Raw genomic sequence first — 19,933 nt, 5'->3', positions numbered from 1 at the left:
TCACGTGGACTCCGGAAAAGCACACAGAAGCATCATCAGTGTAAAACATCATTAATGTAAAACATGCTGGAGGGGAAACTGGATTTTGGTTAAAGTTTAACCAACTTAGCTAAAGAACTTAGGGAAAAATTAAATCTCAAAGTGGAAAATAATTTTATCTGAGCACTACCCTTATTAATTGATTTTATTGCATTTAATTTTACTTGATATTGAAATTAAATGTAAGAATTTCCTAGAAGACAATCTCTGACTGAGAATGTTAGCTATTTTTACAAGCCCTGTACTGTCAGTTTGAGTTCAAAATTTAGAATATGTGATTTTGGTCTTTCTAAGTACTACAGGTAACGCCCACTTTTTGAAAGTTTGCTTTACACCACCTCACTTTTATGAGAGACCTACTTTTATTAAAGTACCTGTTTTTGCTAAGGAGACTAAATCCAAAGAGGATTTCACTTTTAGGAAAAAAAGTGAAATGTGAAAATGACATTGTTCATCGTTTGATTTGGCGCCCACACCTGGAGCAGCCAAGCTCCTTCCCTGGGAACTACACTCAGCGTCTCGATATCCAGCCACCATTGCTTTGAACTGTGTGAGCATCTCTACTTTATCTTAACTTATTTTGTGCATCCATTAGCAAAATGTGTCCTAAGGGAACTGCTTCTTTGCTTTACATCATTTGGGCTCATGAAAGTTCTCCCAGGAGCACCCTACTTTCTGATCGCAGGGGAAACCTGTATGTTTAGTATTCTAGTTTTTAAAATACCAAAGAATTTGAAACAGTATTTTAATTTAGAATTTAAAAACAATCAATGATTAAGATTTAAATAAATACAATCTGAATTTCATTTTTCTATTTTGTATATTTCAATTTAGTTTCTATACGAATGAATGCATTTCAAATTTGTCCTTTTTTTTTTTTTCATTCTCAAATATCAGCGTGGTTCCTTTGAAAATATAAAATAGATTCTGGAACTTTTAGTCTATTGAGATAATGCTCAGTCTGACTCTCCATATTGTTTGTGACTATGTCACATAGTATTTGTGTCATTTAGCAATCAAGTTGTGAACATAAGGGCTGTCTCCACAAAGATAAGAATTGTTATGGGTTATTTTAGTTTTTTCTACATTTTCAGAGTGCCCAGAATCTTGCCTTACTTTCTTTGCCATCTTAACTACCTTTTACTTGCTTTATCATAGGTCCAATAACCATTTGGGATTGCTTCCTGTTTTATTCCACTAGTATACTAACAATTTTTTTCAACTGAAAAGTGTTTTATTTTTAATTGAACTATAGTTAGTTTCCAATGTTGTGTTAGTTTCAGGTGTATGGCAAAGTTATTCAGATATATATATATGTATATATGTATGTATATATATGTGTGTGTGTGTGTATATATATATAGTATAATTATCTCTAGGTCCATCCATGTTGCTGCAAAGGGCATTATTTCACTCTTTTTTATGGCTGAGTAATATTCCATTGTGTATATATACCACATCTTCTTTATCCATTCATCTGTAGATGGACATTTAGGTTGCTTCCATGTCATGACTATTGTAATTAGCACTGCAATGAAGTCAACTGAAAAGTTTTAAATAATGCCCTGAGAGCATATTCTGGACTTGCCTGTCTGCTTATATGAAGAATATAACTCTTCATATAAAGAAAGGGGACCAGAACATAAGGCACAAGTAGCATATATTCTGCTCACATAACCTAGCAGAAATCTCCTAGATACTTCCTATCTGATACGATGAAAAGCCTTTGACTTAAAAAAAAACTAAGAGTTCATTTAATCCACCCAGAAGTAGCAATAGTTTGAATTTACATAAAGATGCTCCCTTCTCCCCACATCTTTTTCCAGGGACATATCCAAAATTTCCTCTCCTCAAGAGACTCATTTTTACCAAGAGGGAAGCAGAGAGATAGGTATACGAGGGTGCCACCCCACTGAATTCATCCCAATGGTCCCTGAGCGTTCACTGAGCTTAGGTGCCTTCTTACTAATCCAGTCAGTTTGTGTTTGCATTTGAGCAATTAGATACATCATCAAAAAGAACATAGGGTAATAAATAGATCCCTACAAATCAATCACAGTGTATACAAGAGAGTAGAGAAAGAAAGACAAATACATTGTGAAACTGAGCAACAATCTGGGGGCATAGTCACCTCTGGTGCAAAGAGCCAAATCTCAAATCTAGTCCACTGAGTTTGAATTCCTACTAATCACTTACCTTTTACTCTTGAGCAAGTTTCTTAACCTGTCTCAGAATCACTTTCCTTCTCTATAAAGCGAGGAAGTTAATAAATACTGGTTTTGAGTGTTAAATAATTGTTTGTAAAAGTTTAGCACAGTTACTGTTAAAAAAAAAGCTACTCAATAAAATACCGCTTTGCTTTTTAATTCAAGGTTATTCATTGTGTCTGAAGTAAAGCTGATTATGCAGTGCCCCTGATAATGATGAACTTCCCATTAAACACAAAAACAATACTGACAAACACTATGTAGAGATACATGTGTCAACTGGAACACAAACTCTGTAAGAAGAGTAATTTGGGCTCATGCTGTATCCCCATCACTCAGAGCCCTAACAAACACATAGTAGGGGCCCAATAAATATTTACGGTCTAAATGAAAGACTTTGCCTATGTGAAGGATCCACCAATTTGGCATTGGTACAGATACAAATTGGTATCTGTGCTTGAGCAAAGAGCTTTCAGAGACAAATTAAGCAAGTACATAGATTTGTCATTAAGAACTCTGCCAAGACAGGGACTAAAGGAATCCTTGGGTTGAACAGAGCGGAGGGTTGTAGGGATTATATGCCACAGAAATAACTTGCATTTACATCCCTAAAGAGACTAAGGCCAGCTGTCAGTCCTGGTTGCAACAAGAAATACCACTGCATTCTCTCTACATCAGGGCTCTGCTGTGACACATTTCTCCCTCTCTGTCTCTGTCTGTCTGTCTTTCTCTCCTCCCTCAACTTTCCTCCATCTCCTTCCCTTTCCCTTCCCTCCCTCCCCCTTCCTTCCTTTCTTTGTTTTTCCCTTCCTCCCTTCCTCTCTCCCTCCCTCCCTCCCTCCCTCCTTCCCTCCCTCCCTTCCTCCCTTCCTTCCTTCCTTCCTTCCTCCCTAATTATAGTTTCCAGAGCTATAAGTTGTTGGGGGAACCAAGAGAGTGTGGCTCCCATAGCTGCTTTGGTGTCAGTGAAACTAGGAAACAGAAGATCCAAAAAGACCCTAAAGCACACCCAGGGAGGTAGTTTTCTGCATGTAGCAATATAATTTGTGTCGGTTGTCCTAAGATGCTTAACTAGACAAAACAGACTCTACCCTACAGCATAAGGCTTCCCAACCACAAGGGGAAAAAATAGGTAAGCAAATAAATACATAAAAGAGCTAATCTGTATGCTGGCTAAAAATTTAGAGAGGTTTCATTCTGAAGCATCAAGAGAACTCACGGAAACAGGCTTTATATTGTCATCTTCTGAGCCTCTATAAGGAAGGGTATTCTTTCTTAGTGTTTTAATCAGGAAAAATCTACAAAATTATGTGCCTATAATATAGTTTCTCTTCTACTAAATTTTTGTAATAAATAAAAAATAGAAAATATAATAGATTTATTCTAAGATTTATATGATCATTTAAGCTCTCCCTTAAGTACATAATTTTTAAGTTTCTTCATTTAATATACAGTCTTGATTTCTCATGTAGATGATTTCATGAAATATATACTTCCTTTAAGGACTTTAAAATAATCACTATATATTTTTTATAATATATTTATTTTATATAAATATAAATATATTTTATATAAATATATATTATTTCATAATACATAATATAGAATATATAACATATATATAAAGTATATTAATATTAAAATTAATATTATGCATTATATACAATATATAAGATAATATATATGATATAATATATAATATATGATACATATTATATTAATATATATTATATTATATATTATATATACATATTATATTTATATACATAATATATAATACATATTTTATATATTTTAAATTATACATAATATGTACTATATAATGTATATATAATGCATAATATAGGCATATATATGTTATATACATATATAATATACATATACATACATATATGTATAATATATGTGTATTATATACATATAATATACATATATACATATATAAAATATAATCTATGTATATATATTATATGCATTAATATACATATATTATGTGTATTTCATAATATATATTTGTATATTATGATATATAACATATTTATATATATTCTATATTATATTATGTATTAATTATATATAATATATTTATATATTATGTATTATATTATGTATTAATTATATATAACATATTATATTAATAATTATTATATAATGACATTATATTATTATATTAAAATAATTATTATATGATTATATTAGATAATAATGATAATTAGACAGTCAATCTTAAATAATGGAGATTAAAGATAAAAGGAAAATTAAAATCTGTCAAAATGGTCTGTTTTTTAATAATTTGTTTAAAATCCTCTTCTAAAACATTTGGTCCTGCTATTCTAGATCTTAGAATATAGGTTGATTTACAGGATGACTTTATATACATTCTTTTTTTTGAGATAATTGCAGACTTATGTGCATTTTTAAAATTAGTTTCCTATTGTTGATATTACCAACTATCACCTATCACAAACTTCCTAGTTTAAAACAACGCAAAACTTATCATTCTACAGGTATGGAAATTAAAAGGTCAAAATGTATCTTGCAGGGTTTAAATTAGTCTATTCTGTCTATGATTAGTATAGCTAGCCAAGTTCTCTTCTGGTTACTACTTACATGAAATATCTTTTTCCAACCTTTCATTTTCAACTATTTGTGTCTTTATATCTAAATTCAGTCTCTTGTAGACAGAATATATTTAGATCATTTTTTTCAATTTATTCTATTAATATCTGCTTTTTTATTAGAAAGTTTAATCCATTTACATTTGAAGTATTTACTGATAAAGAAGAGCTTACTTCTGTCATTATGCCATTTGTTTTCTGTACGTCTTATAGTGTTTTTGTCCCTCATTTCCACCATTCCTGACTACTTTTGTGGTTGATTTCTTTCGTAGTGACATGTTTTGATAACCTTATTATTTCCTTTACTGTATATTCTGTAAAATTGTTTTGGTTGCCATGGGGATTACATATAATATCCTGAAGTTATTACACTCTTATTTGAGTTGGCAGCAATAACATATTACAGTTAGAATAACTTTAAAAAAGTAGTAGTTACAGATGTTAATCTACGGTATGATGTTCTGTGGGGCTTTCTGTGAATCAAGAATACAGATGACAATTCTTTTTAATGTTCTTACACAGTGTCCATGTGCAACAAGTTATGATTCAGCTGCCTTAACTTCTGGGTGCATGTTTCTTCCATGACTATTCATCTCTTCTACATCATATCAAAAATTTTGCATTTGAACAAATGGGGAAAACATTGTTCTTCAGAATATAGAAAAATATAATGTGATAAAACAGATCTTTTCAACCTAAAAATTGTCATAGTTTTCTCCTTCCATATGATTACATTTTGATGTCAAACACAAATTATCTCAACAAAACAGAAAGAAGAAAACGGTTGTACACTGTTTGGAGATAAATCTCTGGTTTTCTCAGAGCATCGGTTGTCTTTTGCTCAACACTATCTTTTCAAGAGTATTTGTATAGTGGAGAGCTTTAGAAGACAGAGATAGCGTCTTCCCCAGAGCAACGGATAAGCAAGCATAATGTCTAATATAATAAAGTTGACGTCTTCCTCCAAAGCGAAGGGTAGGCATGCTTAGTTCCCATAACAAATAATTCCAGTTGTTCTCCTGTAATATAATTTACTATGGGTGAAGATGCCACTTGCTGTTCTTTATGTCACTGTGGGACTGGGGGCTGGAAAAACCAGTGCAAAGCAAAGAAAAAAGCTGGTGTTCTGGCTGTCATCATTGCAGTAATAAAATCATTTGTCTCTGATACAGAACTCTTGTTTCTTCTAATAGCACCAATGAAACTGTGGCAGTTAATTTGAAAACAATGTAAAACATCAAGGCTTTCATAGGTCTTGACCCTTTTGTCAATAGAGGGTGGTGCTGAGAGAAACATGGCTTCCTGGATAAGGAAGGATGAGCATCCAGTGGACATTTTCATGGAATTTGAAGAAAGTCCATGGGAATCAATAGAAACAATGTAACCAAATTTTATGCCAAACTGGGTAATAAGTGATTCTCCCCTTATCACCTCTTAATAAGAAAGAATGAGGAAGTGCTTGGAGCTAAACACAGGGGAATAGGTGCAAAGACAGCTGTCCTAACTTTGACCTGGTTATGTTCACCTACTCCTGGCAGGAGGACTTTATTACCAAGCTGGCAGCCAGACTCAGGCTTGTCTCTTAGTAACAATTAGTGCTGAGAACTGCCCTGTGTGGGCAGTAGGTTCAGACTTCTTCTAGACAACAGTTTCTGAAATGCATACCACACTGAGCTTTAAAAAAAAAAAAAAAAAAAAAAAAAGTTGGGGGGGAGTGGAAACTATCAGTAGAAATCAAGCAAATTGTTAGAACCTTGGTTCGTGGTTTGTTGACCTGGGAAATGATGGGCCAGGTCACAATGCTTGTTAAGGAAGAATGGCAATGCACAGGCCATCTTCAGCGCTTTCTCCCGTCCATCTTACAAACCTTAGATCTATTCAGATAAGACAGCAATCATTCTCAAAGTTTTGTTACTGTTGCTTATGTTGCAGTGGGTTTCAGCTGTAAGGGAGTTTGACCATCGCAGTGTGATTTTCCTGAAACAGTGTGATTTTCCTGAAACAGACACTCAGCTGTGGGAAACCATACGTGAAGAAATGACTAGTCCTACTTGTTTATTTTTTATTATGATGCCTGTTCTTTAGATGTCAATCCAAAAATTTATTTTCAATACCCATGTCAAGGAGTTTTTTTTCTTGTTTCATCCTAGGAGTTTTATGCTTTCAGGTCTTACATTTTAGTCTTTGATCTATTTCAAGTTCATTTATGTGAGTGGTATAAGATAGGGTCTAATTCCATTCTTTTGCATGTGAATATCCAATTTTACCAGCACCATTTTATTAAAGAGGCTGCCTTTTCTCCACTGAGCATTCTTGGATCCCTTGCCAAATACTAGCTGACCTTATATGCATGGGCTTATTTCTGCACTCTTGATTCTGTTCCATTGATCTATGTGTCTAGTTTTATGTCAGTACCATATCGTCTTGATTACTATAGCTGTATAATATAGCTTGGAATCAGAAAGTGTGGTACTGCCAGCTTTGTTCTTCTTTCTCAGGATTGCTTTGACTATTTGGGCTTGTCAAGTAGTTCTGAGCTCCTTGAATCTTAAGATGCGAAGGGAAGTAAAAAGACAGCTTTCAAATTCCTCACTCCATCTGTCCTTCAGCTTAAAGTCTATTTCAGTGTTTACAAATTCCAGGCTTCTTCCCCTCAAAGGCATTCTGGTCTAGCCAGAGGCAACCAGAGGCAATGGAAACCACATGCAGTTTGATTTCATCCTCATAGGTTGAGATCCCAGCTCTGACCTCACTGGCTACCTAAATGCTCACATGGCTCAATTGTTTTACTAGAAATGAACAACGAACAACAATGCAAGTATAAGTAAGCATTTAAGTATTATTTTATTTTATTTTATTTTATTTGTTTAACATGAAGGCAGCTACTTTATTTTGAACAAGAATGTGGCATAATTAAGCGAGGATCCCCCTAACATGCCATCTCGTCCCCCACGGCACCTCCACCCAGCTTCCTCCGTGTTTTGGGAGAAAAGCATCTTCTCTCTGCCCAGTCCTGTCATCCACTGTCACTCCTCTGCACAAAGCAGGCATGGCCTCGCCTAGTATCCGCTTAAAGTCCAAGAATCGGGTCCAGATGGGGGCAGCCAAGTGGCTGCGTTTAGGGAGCTGAAACTCACCGAGTCACAGCTGAAGCCACGAGCTGACACAGGGCCACTGACCACTGATCCTGAATCGGAGAAAATAAGCGGATTTGCCCAGATTTCCACAGGTGCTTCCATGTACAAACCGGTTCCATAGCTACTTCCATTGAAACGTATTCTGATCAAATAATCTTGCAGAGGAAAGCTCACCTAGCCTCAAGTCTACAACACAAAAGCAAGGAGAATACGACAGATTTTCTTCTGCCATCACGTCTGGAACCTTCACAAGGAGGGCCAGGGTGTGCGATGACCCAGGGCGCCGCTAAGCCGTCTGCGCTAGAAACTCCAGGTGCTGCCCAGGGGCCTCGAAGTGGTCAGCCAGCCGGTTGAACGTGGTCCACACAGGGTCTCCCACAAACAGCCGTATGGCCTTCAGGCAGTTCTTCTCATCAAGCATGAAGCGGTGGTATATCCCGACGAGGAGAGAGATCATGTCTCCTGTCTCCCTGAAGATGCGGATCCACCTGTCCTCTTTATCCCTCACGTCGAGGTACCCACTGCCGTCCAGGATGTAGCGAATCTTGTCATCCAGGTGTAAATGCTCCTCGTAAAACATCTTCATCTTTTCTTCATAATTTGGTAGTTTGCCTTTGCATATGGTTATTATGTCCATCCAGGAGTAGTTTCTCTCTTTTCGGATCTTTTCTAATTCTGGATCATTCTCATATTTGTCAGCATGCAGCTTCTAGTAAAGGACCCCGAGCCTGCGCAGCTGCTCCAGGTCTACAGGGTGGGCAGGCTGCGCGTGGTGGAGTCACCGCGGGTTGTCGGCTGACTCAACCAAGTACCAGGACTGCACCATGGCCGGGCCGGGGATGCCGTGCCTGACCCCGGACCTGCTCAGGCCGGTCTGACCCCGGGACCCGCGTGGGCCCCCCAAACCCAATGTACTATTTCGATATTATGTGAACAATAGCTAATAATAGTAAGCCTAAGTATTTATTGATTTTATGTGTGAAGTACTGTGCCAAGCATGCGTTGCACCTTAGGAGATCAGTAGACTATTTCCTCAATTTTGTACTTTAATCATTTAAGTAACTTTTCTAAGGTAAGAGGATAATTTTGGGGGCACAGTATGGACTTGAGTTCCGGGTCCGTCGGCACGGAGAGGACCTCTGTGCCCTGCCTCTCACAGGGCATTTGACGCAGGTGTTTGAGACATGGCATCTTCATCTCCTTCCTGCCCTTCAAGATGCTTTGACTTAACTCTGAAATACCTCAGATCAGAAGAACATTATATTATGCTACTTTTTTCACAGTATTACCTGAACAGAAAAATGAGATATTATGTCCAAGTCTGTAAAGTTGTCTGATTTTTTTTTTTTAATTTTCTCTTAAGGAAAGTATTGTTTTTGTTGTCTATTGCCCATATACATGGATCTAATAACACTATCCTTTCAGAAGATAATTATATTTTATAATAAAATAATATTCTTCCCTATGATTCAAAAAACACTGAATAATATTGATGGTTATCTCTCATATTACCTATTAACCCTAAGTAAGATAAACTTATACGTTGACAAAAGCCATAGACTTCACATTAAGCATACAGAACTGAGAAATATCCTCTTTGAATTGAAAACATGGTTCTCTCTTTAACTCTGTGTGTGCGTGCATGCGTGTGTGTGTAAATTTAATGAACTGAAAAAACACTCCCATCCTAGGCATGCTCGCCTAGCCTTTTGTAGGTCCTGTGTTGGTGTCTTTTATTATTCATTTAACATAACATGGGTTATCTTCCCTGTGAGCACAGGCTTTAAAGCACTGCACTGAACCTTGACATGTTGGCACTGACACATGACTTGTGCCTCAAAATGTCCAGTAACAGAGAAATGTGCACAAATATCTCAAGGACATCACATCAAGAAGGTTAAGTGATTCTTTTTTGTTAGTTTTGGAAGAGACGAATGTAATGAACAAAGACGTTCAAAACATTAAAGAGTCAAGGAATTTCTAGTAGAGGTGCTAGAGGAACTAAGCCATGCAACATGACACCAATGCTTTAGAACATAAAGCCCAGCACCCAGTCAGGCAGGTGGGGGAAATTTGGTTGGGGTCCTCCAGAAAATTTAGAGGTTGTCCCTGCCCCAGGAATAAACAGCTTCACTTTTTTACATTCCTGGAGAATAGCCATGGGTTTCTAGCACAGTTTGGCAGCTAAGAACAATACAAAAAGGATTCATTTTCACAAGTCCACTTGGATTTTTTTCAGCATCAGTGATTTCTGCAATCCTGTGGAATCCTAATGCTGATTCCAACAGCAGTTATGCAAGTATCTAGGATAAATTTCCTCCAAGGGAGGGAGTTACTGAGAGATATGAGATACACGTCACTTTTCCTTAATTTCTCATATACATGCATATACTAATCCTTTAGTGAATGCATTTGCAGTGTTAATAATAAAGGGAATACAAAAATGAGGTTAATAGGATGGAATTTTTAAGGTGTGTTATTTTGTAAAAAGGAAGTGCATTCAAACAGGGGACTGCTGTTTTATACTCCCTTTGGTTCATAATGGTCACTCACTGACTTATCTCCTCCCAGGTTTCTTCTGATATCAAACTGAAGCCACAAGGACACCACTTCACTGGTCAATGAGAATTCTCTCTTATTAGTTGTGTGTGCTTAGATGTGTATAATTACCTACTCCTTATCATAATAATATCAATTTGGGAAATTTTATGGGGAACTTTACTAAGAAAATGAAGAGCGACTTTGATACTCAAACTTCCTGGTCTAAGAGTATATCCTAAGTAATCAGATAAATGCACAAATATGTGTTTGGAATGTCTAACTCAAGAATGGTAAATGGATAAAATGAAATGCTAAATAGGCATAAAATACAATTGTATGCAACAATACTTACAGGAAATGAATCAACAATGTACTGAAAGGTAAGAAAGGTAGTCTATAAATTATTATGTATTGAGTCTTTATAATTGTTAAAATTATATATGTATATACATATATAGTGATAGAGATTGAAAAAAATACTCACCAAAATGTTAAGACTTGGTAATAGAATTATGGATGATTTTTAAAAGTTCTCCATTACACATTTAATGTACTGTTGGAATTATAATAAGAATACATTAGTTTTGTAATCAAAAAATTAGAACTATTTTCATTTCTCAAAGCCAAAAAATAAAGAAAATAAAAGTAAAGAAAATAAGTATAAAAAGATAACCACTGAGTAAAAAGTATTATCTTTAGAGTCAAAGACATCAAAATCTCTTCTCAGGTTGAACTAATACCCACAGAAATTGATGGTATTTCCACGGTGTTTCTGGTACTATATAAAGTACTTATACAAGGATGAATTGAAATTGCGTATTGTAATGGGTTTTCTAACATCCAAAACTTGGGAAACAGAGCATTGTTCCCTTCTTTACCCGCCATGTGGGATCCTGATCTGTACTTTTAAGACTGAAAACCTCTCACTATGGTGATGACCAGTCTCCTCACCTCCTCCCAAGTCCAGATGACAATTCTGGGTCTTCTGGCCTTTCCTGATTACCCCTGTTCCTATTTTCTTTGGAGACAAACTTTCATAATCACCCTAAGCGGTCCCCGCTTGAACTTGATGTCAGATTTGACCATGACTTCCAATGTATCTAAGAACTCAGAGGGTCTTGAGCGCAAGCATGTGAAACAAGAACTCAGAAGAAGGTTTCCAAAAGGACTGGAGCTTTCCAGAGAATCAGGAGCAAAAGTAAAAGTAAAATTCCAAAGTGAGGATCAGTTATGCACATATTTAATCATAATTGTGGGCCATTTTCCAGGGTCTGGAGAACAGACGCTCTCTAAGGGAAATTTGAAGGGAAATTTTTCTGATGATATTTGGATCCATTGGCTAATTATTAAAATTTTTTTTTTTTTAAAAACTCTAACTTTCTAGTTTGCCTCAGATCCCTACCTGCAGCTTCCAGGGAGAATCAGCTGGTCCTCATCAAGTGATAAGTGTGAGAATAAAGAAAGGGTCATGTGATGATCTTAATTAACTGCCTTGATTGGGAGAGACCCCAGATAAGCTCAGAAACCCCTGGAAATGTTGAAGCAGGGCTGCAGAGCAGGGCAGGCACTTGTCAGTCAAATATTCAGCAGCCATCAGAGAGAAGCTGGTTCCCTTGGCCATGCATATAGGACTAAAATATGCCTCCCGTTTATTCTATTCTAGCTCAAATGGAGGATTGTAAAGTGAAAAGCCCTCCCAACATTAGATATTTAGAGGAAATGTCAGTGTCACAGAGGATTGTCAAACTCATTACTTCATTTTAAATGATCAAAATTACTAATGTCTAGAACTTTGATAATTCATTCTATACAGAGTTAAAAATAAAGAAAATATACAATATCTAAATTACAGAAGGAAGCTTTATTTTAAATCCCAATGCTTAATAAAATAATATTTTGGCTTTCCCTACAATTTTAATATGTTTATCTCAGTAGCCTATTAAAACGTCTTTGGAAGCTCTTTACCTGTGGTGCATATTTATACTTCAATGCTATCTTCACATTTCACATGTGCAAATTAGAACAGGTACAAGAATTGTAGATTAGAATGTCAAATGGGCTAGTGATAATATCCTATATGGTGCTTTGTCTCTGTTAATATCTTAATTACTTATGCAAAATAAAGCTCTGAAATACGCAAAGTAGCATAAGTGCTTCTTTAGCTTTAGTGTGTGTGAGAACCAACAAGGAAGCATGTTTTCTAGGCTGCACTCTGAGATGCTCAATTGACAAATCTACATGAAGTTCCTGCAATCTGCAATTGTAGCAGCACCTTTAGGTAATTCTAAGATGGGAATTCAGAAACCAAAGTTTGAGAAATGTTGCTATATAGATTGAAATATGATTCCTTTCTTGAATGTATCCACAAAGAAACTTTTATTAAAATGACATGTAACATTCTTTCTTCATCGTTTGTCTCTTCTTTTTGTTTAGGTACATATTATGAGCAAGGCATTGTGTGGGACCCTGGAAGAAATACAAGGAGAAAGTCTTAACTATCTAAATTACTCTGTGTAATTTATAAGTCAGTGCACACTATAAGGTTTTATGGGTAAAATGAGTTATAGAATCAATACCATGGAGATTTAGAGATTGGTTAATTCCACTTGATTAGGAAACAATGGCTCCCTGGAAGAAAGAACACCAGATGAGACCTTCATTCACGGAGGTTGCATTAAATTTTGTGGAAGAGATAAAGTAGATGAAGAAGAATGCAGAGACTGAAATTTCAGGGTGGGTGTGGGAATTGGATGCGGTCAATTGTGTCAAAGTTATATTTAGAGAGTGGGTTTAACTGTGATTTGTGACACGTGTCTAAAAGAACTTTAAATGCAATATTCAGGAATATAAAATTTATAGCTTAGAAAGTGCGGAAATATCAGATATTTCTTAGCAGGAAGGTGAAAGATTGCATGTTGTGAGATTTCTCATGTGAGAAGATTTCTCACGGGTGTGTAGGAGGGATTAGAAAATGGAAAGACTAGAGATCACAAGTGGAAAGGGGCTGGTGGTGGCAGTAAGTGTGGGGATATAAAAGGGAAAATAAACATCGGTATTCAATTCTAAAGCAGAGTTGAGGCATGCTGTGACTGATTGAATGTGAAAAACATGCAAATTTGGGAATTAAGATATACTCTAAAGTTTCTATCTTAAGTTTTAGAAAAGATGTGTATGCCATTAATCTAGATAAGGGAACATTAGGGGGATTTGGAGGCATGATGACAAACACAATGGGGCATGCTGCCTTTTGACCTCATGCCTTTTGCACTATTGCATCTCTATCATGAGTAACTGAGCATCATTTCATTATTCAAGACCCAAGCTGAAGGATCCTCCCCTCTCTGGAACCTTTGTTATCCTTGCATATCTTGATTGAGAATCTAGATATCAGTGTACTCACAGAGCAGAAACAAACTTTATAATAAACTCTAGGGAAGAGGATACCATGTAATGAATGCTGAGGATTTGTATACCTCAAAATCATCACATGAAATATTTTTCTCATCTTTGCAAAAACTAAAGAAGTGAGAACTATTAGGCATGGTTATTGTGTATATCTCTTATAAGTAGTTTCTCTGTCCTAATTAGAAAAACACAAATTACATATGTGTACAGTTGTAAAAACTTACTGTTAGTTTCCCATTTTCTGAAAAGTAAGAAGATGGCTATGAAGATTTTTTTTTTTTTTCATTTTTAAGTTTCTTATATTGCTGTGATTTTGATGTCAGTATCCAGTAAAGCACCTTCTGGTGCATGTGATATGAAAGTGTGATTGCTATTGAACATTAAACAAGGGATGCTGATAATTTTATGACAATTATGTTTTAGTTTTCCATACAAAAACAATGGTAATCAGATCACATGCTTGAGAATTTTAGCTGATTGTCACAGGGAGAAGCATCCTGCCACCAATGGTGTAATTATAGAGCAAAATTAATGGAACATTTCACCTTCCTTTGAAGGGTAGGGTGAATCATTGTAACCGATATAATGCGGCTATGGGCTGATAGGCTGATGTAGCTTATCAAATCTTGTACTCAGATGTACTGGCATTATATTCCACTTAAATGTCATGTATTATAATTAAGTTACATTTCCATGTTTAAGAAAATGAGCTTGATACTCCCATCTGCTACAGAGTAGATGGGTCTTCTGAGAATAGAAAATAAATACTTTTGTGTGCCATTCACATTTCCTTGGAGTGAGACTTGCTCTCATGTACATAGGATTCTAAGCAAAATGTCTGCTTGTATTGCTTTTTCTCACCTCTCATGCCAATAGAAATCTTAAACCCATCTCACTGGAGAAGAGAGACCTTTTCTGTTGTCCAATAAATGCTTCAAATCCTGCTGAGACACTGAACATGTGTGAAAGCTGTGTAGGAATCAACATCATACAACCCAGAGGTTACCACAGAATCTATTTTCGTAATAGAACAAAAATAAATCATGCAAGAAACCGTTTGCCAAGGCTTGGCCTGCATTTTAAATGTCCCCATGAGCTCCGTGTACACCCTTGTGACAGCAGGGCATGAAACTTGGCACCACACCTGAACAAAACAACAGGGATTCTTGTGTCAAATTTTAAAGGTCAGTTTGGCCAGAGAAGATTTCAACTAGTAAGTAAAAGGAAGGTTGTACCATACATACACACACGTCTCAGACTTTAAGCAAAAAATTTTAAACAATAGATCTATATAGTGCAAAAACATGTCTAATCTTATCACACTTGTCTTTAAAATGTTAGAGGTAAAATGAAGGGCAAACACATAGTGAAAATCTTATGTGGAATGATTCAATATCTAAACTAAAATACTGAGTCTCCTCTGCTGTCTCTTGCTTTTCTTCTATAGGTTAGTTTTTCATGAACCCAGGTGATTCCAAGGTGCACAGCAGAGAGGACCCATAACTTGGGATTAGCAGTCATTATAAATGGCAGCTCTTGCCCTATGCTCCTTAGAAGGAAAGGAAGACCATATTCAGTCAGTACACTTATATTCTTAGGCTAAACAGTGGAGAGTAATTATTAGGAAAAAGAAAGAAACTGGATACACCTGAGTGCTAACTTTAGCAAAGGAATTAAAAAACTCTCATAAGAAAAATAATCCTAATAGCTAAGATTTAAGAATTTGCAAGGTATTGTACAATTGACATTATTGTATTGACATTACATTACCTCATGAAATGACCCTATGAATCCTATGAGATAGTTATTATTTTTACCCATTCTATAGATATAGGAGCTGAGGTTCACAGAGGGATTAGTAATGTGATGAAGTTCATTCAGCTTGTATGCGGACCGGACTCAACCACGAGCCTGTGTAACTGACTAGTATAATGCAAAGTTAGTAACAACTCTCTCAAAAAATATCTTTTTTATAAGCCTTTGCCAATTTCCACGGTGTAAACACTCTTACCATGACCAATGAAAATAAGGAAGAATTGCACAAAATCAGCTCTCCCAAACTTTGAGTCAGTCTTTACACCACTGAACTCTGACTCCAAAATCCCTAATTTCCACCATTAGGTTATAGCATGAGTCATGAAAAAAACAAGAAGAAAGACAGAAACAGCGAAAGAAAAAAAGAGTAAACTCTTAGGTGGGCTTCTGGCCATGTTTCTCCTCTCACTAACCATTTGGGTTACAATCCTTAAGAATTAATATATATTGTAGAAAAAGATGTCCATTTATTAAAGGTAAACACATATAGGAGATAAAAAAGTGGGTCAGTGAAAAAGAAAGGGATAAAACTTGAGAAAGCCTTCCTAGAAAATTATCAATGATCGGGTTAGAAATGTTTGAGCGTTGGGGATGTAAAGGTGATATTGAACTGATGCCACTATTTATTGTAGACCCTTCATATTGATTAGATAATACTTAAGGTATATATTATGATAACGATAATTTTATAGAGAAACAAAATGAGGCTTAAGGTTATAGAGTTAGGAAAGTAGCAGAGGCTGTCTCAGATTTGCCTTAATCCTCTGCACTTTGCATTGTAAACCTAAAAAAAAACCAAAGAATCTTTCCAATTTGTGTTGTGTTGCATCTACAATCTACATTTGCCCACATCTACTTCTTTCCGGTTGCTGTTTACCTTTTTTTACCTCTTGATGCCACTTGGTCCAAGGTTTAAGTAAGGTTATCTCCATTCCCTTTCAGAGAAACCCTGTGTTATAGCATTCTTCTATTTTCCAATTAATTAAATGAGTGAAAAGTACATGGAAAATGTACAACTATATTCATTAAGTGGATGATTTTTCTCCACTCTGGTCTTCATTCCATCAGTCTTCAAAGTAATAGTATTTAATCTTTCCAATTACAAATTCCTTTCTATTTGTACAGCATCATAGGCTATTGTAACATCTGTAACAACATGCTCGCATTTACCTGATGAGATCTTGGTCTACTGCGCTGACTGTTAGCCTGACCTCATTACTGTTTCTTTCTCTCCATCCGCATCCCCCACCTTAGAGTCTGTAAATATATGAACAGAATGTGGTAAACAAATATCACCTGGTGAATAGGAGACTAATGATTAAACATTGAAGAGAGGATGGAAGAACTTTTAAAATGCAGTGTATTTTAATGGAATCATAGAACATGCTCTGTCAAGGCAAATGGAGAAAGCCTGTTTTAAACTTTTCATTGAATATTGAGGAAATGGAGAAGATGGAAGGTTTTCTTGCTACAAATTAATTTTAAGAATATATTGCAAAGGATTAAAGATTTCAAGAGGGAACTTTTAAAAGAGAACACAAATACATATAATTATGAAAACACATTTTTTTGAGATTATATGTATTTGGAGACAAAATGAGATCACAGTCTATATCTGAAATGTATTGAGACTTTATTATTTGCCAGACACAGGATGGGTCCTTTAAAGGAAGTGCTGCTATTTTAGAGTACGTCTGCTGGCAACACACTCTCTTAGTTTTCCTTCATTTGAGAATATCTTGATTTCCTTTTCACTCCTGAAACACATGAAGTATTATTTTATCTTCACAACATGGTGGATACGGTTATTATCTCTTCCTTTAAAATGCAGACACTGAAGCTTAGAGAGATTGACTAAACCCCCAGCGCTTAACCAGATCATAACTGGCAAAGCAGGTATATACATCCGCATGTGACCTCCAATCCCTGATTTTGAGCACTTGTTAAAGATGCTACATTTTGTTTGTTTTAACTACATTTGTCTGAATTCCAGCATCAGTTAAATTCTTTCTAAATGATTCTGGGTGGCCCCAGGAATATGCCTACCTGGAGGCTTTGGTTTTGACCCTGCTCCTTAACTCCAGATTCTCTGATAACATCTCTTGCTAAAGTGAGTGCTAATGTCAGAAGTGTTAAGTGTGTCATCCGTGCCGACAGATGGGTCCTCACCAACACAGACTCTGTTAGAACCCTATGCAGGTAGCCAATACTCATGGTCTAGAGAGAGCCGATGCCCCGTACTCTTCTAAGGGTGATGAGAAGTTTGCCTCCAAGCTTTGCCCAGCAGTCTTCCTGGGACGAAGCTAATCTCCCTACTGCAGGCTTGGGGTACAGAGTCAGTTTATTACGGTGTTCTTGTAGTCAAGGACTCAGGAGCCCCTGGACCTGCTCTGCTGGTACACATACCTGCGTTCCAAGACCAGGCACCACCCTTTGGAGGCCTCCTTATTGGGGGCTCAGCTGGGACACTTTGCTCCAACCTGACTTAGCACTTTTCCACCCCTGGGTCTTCTCTCCTTCCTCTTGGCCTCCCACCCATAAAAAGGCCTTTTGTTGGGGTCTCCCTCTGCAGTGAGATAATCCCCGACTACATCATGTGTCACCATCAGGTGCTGTCCACGGAGAGCAGTGGAACCCCAGAGAGCAGCTCTTCCCCTCCGGCCTCCCCCTGCACGGCACTGTCTGCGGTACGCGATGGGGGCTTGACTGATGCTCTCAGCTTAGCTTGTACTAATTGACACCTGAGGCTCTACAGGCGATACCACCGTTTCCCACACCTGCTATCTATGCCTAGGATTTGCCACCTGTGTCTTCAAAGCTTTTGACCTGAGTGCTTTTGAAAGCTTTTTTCTTCTCCATATCCTACGACAGTTCAGGGAAAATCTCTTTCTATTTTACTGACTGTTTTATTGGTCACCTTCCTCACCCTGAGACTCTCAGGACCGGCGGCTGGAGCAGAGGCCAATCTGTTTGGCAGATCCAGTTTTGTGTTTGAACCACCCCTTTGCTCTGGCCCTCTTTTTCTTGAATTTTTGTGTGCTTTTAGCATTTTCCTCCCTTTGGAAGGGCTGTGGCCAAGCGTTTTCATAGGAAAGATGTACTCAGGATCGTCTGGTTCATTTGGAATCACCAGTTCTCCTGTTAGGTTCATCCTAGATCCAGGGGAAAATTAGCTCTGTGCAAACCTGAATCCCTACTACATTAAGCGAAATTAGTGTGTTCTTATATAGCATTGCTATTTGTTTATAAAGCTCTTTCTACCATTTTCTCGTTCAGCTTTAAAACAACTCTGCGAGGGAGGTAGGAAAATATCATTTTCTATAATATTGCAGAAGGTAGGACCAGGCTCAGCGCTGTTAGCACATTGCTTAAAGCCTCACAGTTTGTGAATAACGAGCCATGGGTTTGAATTCAGTTCTGTCGAATAAAAGCCCATTTTTAGGGGCTTCCCTGGTGGCGCAGTGGTTGAGAATCCGCCTGCCAATGCAGGGGACACGGGTTCGAGCCCTGGTCTGGGAAGATCCCACATGCCGCGGAGCAACTAGGCCCGTGAGCCACAATTGCTGAGCCTGCACGTCTGGAGCCTGTGCTCCGCAACAAGAGAGGCTGCGATAGTGAGAGGCCCGCGCACCGCGATGAAGGGTGGCCCCCGCTTGCCACAACTAGAGAAAGCGCTCGCACAGAAACGAAGACCCAACACAGCCAAAAATTAAAAAAAAATTTAAAAAAAAAGCCCATTTTTATTCCAATTAAACCATGCCATGCTGTTTGCAAAATGCATAGTTCCCCAACCTGAAATGAGCAGCAGAGCTAATTTTTTAAAATGATAGGTTTGAGAAGTATGAGGTAGCAGGAAAGACTGTGTAAAATAGTATTTCTAGCTAATCCATCGAGACCCTGTGCAGAACACTAGGGATACTTACACAGCAAGTGGAAGATATGATTTCATTTCCAAGTGGAAAAAGAAATGCCGAAAGTAAACACGGAGTGAACTCCAGCTATTGGAACATACAACTGCACCCATGTTAATGCTCATTGACTGACGGATGCTTTGAGGAACTGGATTGTAGGTAATAAGTGCAGCTCAACATGCACATTGAGATCAAAAGGAATAATTTTGATTTTCCAACTCTTTCCTGTTCCCACAACTCATGTCCCAGGAAGAAGAGTA

The 19,933-nt window shown here is 37.0% G+C and overlaps 1 pseudogene across 1 annotated transcript; it reads right to left on the bottom strand.

Moving 5' to 3' along the window:
* Window positions 1-8,287: 8,287 nt before the first annotated feature.
* LOC309666137 (acireductone dioxygenase pseudogene) lies at window positions 8,288-19,467 on the bottom strand (annotated as a pseudogene). Its single transcript has one exon. The product of its transcript is annotated as an acireductone dioxygenase pseudogene (transcript).
* Between the last annotated feature and the right edge of the window lie 466 nt (window positions 19,468-19,933).

The sequence above is a fragment of the Balaenoptera physalus genome (assembly GCF_965194825.1).
Source record: "Balaenoptera physalus genome assembly, chromosome: 8".
NCBI classification, from domain to species: Eukaryota; Metazoa; Chordata; class Mammalia; order Artiodactyla; family Balaenopteridae; genus Balaenoptera; species Balaenoptera physalus.
Note: the sequence above shows the minus strand (reverse complement) of the source record. Positions and strands in the feature narration are given on the sequence as shown.